At 57.2% G+C, this 5,000-nt stretch overlaps 2 non-coding genes across 2 annotated transcripts in view; both read left to right on the top strand.

Moving 5' to 3' along the window:
- Window positions 1-4,081: 4,081 nt before the first annotated feature.
- Window positions 4,082-4,235, top strand: LOC128515441 (5.8S ribosomal RNA). Its single transcript, XR_008356649.1, has one exon. It is a non-coding gene; the product is annotated as a 5.8S ribosomal RNA (ribosomal RNA).
- Window positions 4,236-4,693: 458 nt separating this feature from the next.
- LOC128515413 (28S ribosomal RNA) overlaps window positions 4,694-5,000 on the top strand; it is a 4,151-nt gene continuing 3,844 nt past the window's right edge. The window contains exon 1 of the ribosomal RNA XR_008356626.1: window positions 4,694-5,000. This exon is cut by the window's right edge and continues 3,844 nt beyond it. This is a non-coding gene — a ribosomal RNA (28S ribosomal RNA).

Genomic DNA, 5,000 nt, shown 5'->3' with positions numbered 1-5,000 from the left:
TAGTGTGTCCGACCTGATGTGCTTGTGCTGGGCTAGAGGCCCATTCCTCCATGATGATTTGGCCTGTGTGTGCCTAGTGAAAATTTTTCTAAGTGTGGAATTTTTTCTAAGTGTGGAAATTTTTCTAAGTCCCCAACTTTTTCTAAGTGTGATAATTTTTTCAAAGTCCCAATTTTTTTCTAAGTCCCAAAAATCATGACCTCCATGGGTGTGAGCCCAGTGTATGCACATGGTGTGTCCGACCTGAGGTGCCTGTGCTGGGCTAAAGGCTGATTCCTCCATGATGATTTGGCCTGTGTGTGCCTAGTAAAAATTTTTCTAAGTCCCAAAATTTTTCTAAGTGTGGAAATTTTTCTAAGTCCAGAAATTTTTCTATGTCCCCAACTTTTTCTAAGTGTGGAAATTTTTCTAAGTCCCATTTTTTTTCAAAGTCCCAAAAATCATGACCTCCATGGGTGTGAGCCCAGTGTAGGCACATAGTGTGTCCGACCTGAGGTGCTTGTGCTGGGCTAGAGGCCCATTCCTCCATGATGATTTGGCCTGTTAGTGCTGAGTGAAATTTTTTCTAAGTCCCCAACTTTTTCTAAGTGTGGAAATTTTTCAAAGTCCCCAACTTTTTCCAAGTGTGATAATTTTTCAAAGTCCCATTTTTTTTCTAAGTCCCAAAAATCATGACCTCCATGGGTGTGAGCCCAGTGTAGGCACATAGTGTGTCCGACCTGAGGTGCCTGTGCTGGGCTAGAGCCCCATTCCTCCATGATGATTTGGCCTGTGAGTGCAGAGTGAAAATTTTTCTAAGTCCCCAACTTTTTCCAAGTGTGGAAATTTTTCTAAGTCCCAAACTTTTTCTAAGTCCCAGAAATGATCAGAGACCCAAAAAAATTCAAAATCCCCAAAATCATGACCTCCATGGGTGTGAGCCCAGTGTAGGCACATGGTGTGTCCGACCTGAGGTGCTTGTGCTGGGCTAGAGGCCCATTCCTCCATGATGATTTGGCCTGCGCGTGCAGAGTGTGAATATTTTCCCCAAAATGTTCAGGGTCCCAAAATAAATCAATGTCCTAAAAATCATGACCTCCATGGGTGTGAGCCCAGTGCAGGCACATAGTGTGTCCGACCTGAGGTGCTTGTGCTGGGCTAGAGGCCAATTCCTCCATGATGATTTGGCCTGCGCCTGCAGAGTGTGAATATTTTCCCCAAAATGTTCAGAGACCCAGAAAAATTCAAAATCCCCCAAATCATGACCTCCATGGGTGTGAGCCCAGTGCAGGCACCTACTGTGTCCGACCTGAGGTGCTTGTGCTGGGCTGGAGGCCGATTCCTCCATGATGATTTGGCCTGCGCGTGCAGAGTGTGAATATTTTCCCCAAAATGTTCAGAGACCCAGAAAAATTCAAAATCCCCCAAATCATGACCTCTACAAGTGTGAGCGCAGTGGGGGGCACCTACATGGCTGACCTGAGGTGCCTGGCTTCGGGGAGAATCCAATTCCTCCAGGAGGATTCAGCCTGCACCTGAGCTGAGAGCCAGAAAAATTCCCATAGCCCCAGGAGATGTAACGGACCCCCATCCTCCAGGGGGCGCCGGCGGGGGATGTCGGCCCCGGGGCATGTGGCATCGGGTCCGGGGCCTCCCCATGGACTCCCCTGCGAAATTTGGAGCCGATCGGACCAACGGTGGCCGAGATACGGCCGTCCGAAGTCGGGGGCCCCCCCCCCGGTTCCCAGAAGCCCCATGGGCAGCGGGGGGAGGCCCAAAGTGGCCGTGGGGAGTGCCTAGGGCCGGCCAAAATCGTTTTTTCCCAGGCGGAATTGGCCGTTTCCGAGATATAGGCGAAAGAAAATTTTTCGAAAATCTGACCTCCAGGTGGCGTGGTCGCGGGTGGGGGTGCCCGCCGAGGGTGCCTGGGGTCGGGGAGAATGCAATTCCTCCAGGAGGATTCAGCCTGCATGTGAGCTGAGAGCCAGAAAATTTCCCATAGCCCCAGGAGATGTAACAGACTCCCATCCTCCAGGGGGCGCCGGCGGGGGGCGTCGGCCCCGGGGTATGTGGCATCGGGTCCGGGGCCTCCCCATGGACTCCCCTGCGAAATTTGGAGCCGATCGGACCAACGGTGGCCGAGATACGGCCGTCCGAAGTCGGGGCCCCCCCCCCCGGTTCCCAGAAGCCCCATGGGCAGCGGGGGGAGGCCCAAAGTGGCCGTGGGGAGTGCCTAGGGCCGGCCAAAATCGTTTTTTCCCAGGCGGAATTGGCCGTTTCCGAGATAAAGGCGAAAGAAAATTTTTCGAAAATCTGACCTCCAGGTGGCGTGGTCGCGGGTGGGGGGTGCCCGCCGATGGTGCCTGGGGTCGGGGAGAATGCAATTCCTCCAGGAGGATTCGGCCTGAAAAGAAAAGAAAAGAAAAAAAAATTCGGACCTCCAGGAGTGTGACCGCGGGTGTGGGCGCATAGCGTGGCCGACCAGAGGTGCATGTGCTGGGCTAGAGGCCGATTCCTCCATGAGGATTCGGCCTGTGAGTGCAGAGTGAAAAAATTTTCAAAGTCCAAAAAATAATACCTCCAGGGATGTGATCGCGGGTGTGGGCGCATAGCGTGGCCGACCAGAGGTGCCTGCGCTGGGCTAGAGGCCGATTCCTCCATGAGGATTCGGCCTGTGTGTGCAGAGTGAAAAAATTTTCAAAGTCCAAAAAATAATACCTCCAGGGATGTGATCGCGGGTGTGGGCGCATAGCGTGGCCGACCAGAGGTGCCTGCGCTGGGCTAGAGGCCGATTCCTCCATGAGGATTCGGCCTGTGTGTGCAGAGTGAAAAAATTTTCAAAGTCCAAAAAATAATACCTCCAGGGATGTGATCGCGGGTGTGGGCGCATAGCGTGGCCGACCAGAGGTGCCTGTGCTGGGCTAGAGGCCGATTCCTCCATGAGGATTCGGCCTGTGAGTGCAGAGTGAAAATTTTTCTAAGTCCACCTCCAGGGCTGTGATCGCGGGTGCCGGCCGAAAGTGTCCGACGAGAGTGCTCCTCGTCGGCCTGAGGCCCGATTCCTCCAGGAGGATCTCCCTTGTCGAAAATTTTTCTAAGTCCAAAAATTTTTCTAAGTCCCACTTTTTACGCCGGGGTGGCAGATCCAGGCCTATCGCTCCCCGGCTCGTGTCCGACCCCGAGGCCTCTTCCCGGGCATGAGTCCCGCCTCGACCGCGGTGTGGAGGTATCGCTGCGCCGTAGGGTGACCAGAAGGGTATGGTCAGATTTTCAGGAGACAGTAGCAATTACAGGGGTCCAAGCACCTGGGGCTATGGTAAACGGACCGCCAAGCCCCCGCACGGCCCCCGGGCCGCCCAGGAAGCTACGGGTGCGGGCTTTTCAGCCCCTTTTCCATGCTTTTTCCCCTTTTTCGTCACTTTTTCGAATTTTCTCCGTTTTTCTCGCTTTTTCCCTTAAAAGCACTGGTAGATCGGAACACGAGACCCGCCAGGGGTAGGCGCCTGCCCGGCCCGCCGAGGGCCGCTATGGGCACGGCAGTTCCTCCCCGCCCTTGCGGGTTCGCCTCTCAGTACCGGGGGGAATAGCGTCGAGTCTCTTCCGCCTCCCCCGCCCTGGTGCCTCATCATAGGGAGTCGTAGACGGCCGGTCCTCATCTCGCTCGCTCAGTCGGTCCGAGAACGCTCCCGGACGGGCCGCGCAGCCCCCCTTAGCCCTCCCCGTCGTCCCCGGCCCCCCCGGGCCGGGCGCGGAGGTTCGGGCGGGGGGGAAGGCCACGCGCCCTTCCGCGGAGGAAAGATCACAGTTTTCCCCGGTTATGGCTCACGCCGAAAACGAACGCCCTCCGGAAGGAGGGATGGAAGGAAAGCGTGCGCGCGCAGCTGTGCCTCGGGGAGGGAGCCCCCTTCGCCGGGCGGCGCCTCTCCCCTACCCCACAAACACACGCGTCGCTACCTGGTTGATCCTGCCAGTAACATATGCTTGTCTCAAAGATTAAGCCATGCAGCCATGCGCTGACCCTCCTCTCCCTCTCGGGTTTTTAACACACACTGTGTTGCATTCTCTGCTGGACGATGGCTTACCTAAAAAAACCAAAAATGACAACTCTTAGCGGTGGATCACTCGGCTCGTGCGTCGATGAAGAACGCAGCCAGCTGCGAGAACTAATGTGAATTGCAGGACACATTGATCATCGACACTTCGAACGCACATTGCGGCCCCGGGTCCCTCCCGGGGCTACGCCTGTCTGAGGGTCGCTATTCCCATCTATCGGACTTCGGTCCGCGGCTGGAGGTTCTCGCAGGCCCTTAGGGGCCTTCGTCCTCCTAAGTGCAGACTCGTCTTTCCCCTGGCGCCTCGTGTCGCTCTCCCCTCCGTGTCCACGACTCAAAACCCCTCCGGCCGGAAACGGTTTCCGTGCCCTGCGGTCGTCGTGCGCGGCTGTCGGTGGTTCCCTTCCACTTCGACTGCCCGCGTCACGCCTCCGCAGGCCGGGGCCGCGCGAAAAGCCGGTGGGGCAGTGGGCGCAGTGCAGGCGGTCGGCGGGCGGGGAGGCCGGGGGTCGGACGGCGCTCTCCGAGACGCCCTTCTCCCTTCCTCATCACTCCCCCCGCTCTCTCTGAGGAGAGAGTGGAAGGGAGCGAGGGAGAGAGGGGGGGCTCACCTTCTCCTCCTCCTCCACCTCCGTGGAGAGGGGAGAACACACATCCGAACGCGACCTCAGATCAGACGAGACGACCCGCTGAATTTAAGCATATTACTAAGCGGAGGAAAAGAAACTAACAAGGATTCCCTCAGTAGCGGCGAGCGAAGAGGGAAGAGCCCAGCGCCAAATCCCCCGTCCCCTGGCGGGCGCGGGGAAATGTGGCGTACGGAAGTCCGCATCGCCCGGCGCGGGCCGGGGGCCTGAGTCCTTCTGATGGAGGCTCAGCCCGTGGACGGTGTGAGGCCGGTAACGGCCCCCGCCCCGCCGGGGCGCGGACTTCTCGGAGTCGGGTTGTTTGGGAATGCAGCCCAAAGCG

This window comes from Clarias gariepinus, chromosome 27, assembly GCF_024256425.1.
Source record: "Clarias gariepinus isolate MV-2021 ecotype Netherlands chromosome 27, CGAR_prim_01v2, whole genome shotgun sequence".
Classification (NCBI taxonomy): domain Eukaryota; kingdom Metazoa; phylum Chordata; class Actinopteri; order Siluriformes; family Clariidae; genus Clarias; species Clarias gariepinus.
Note: the sequence above shows the minus strand (reverse complement) of the source record. Positions and strands in the feature narration are given on the sequence as shown.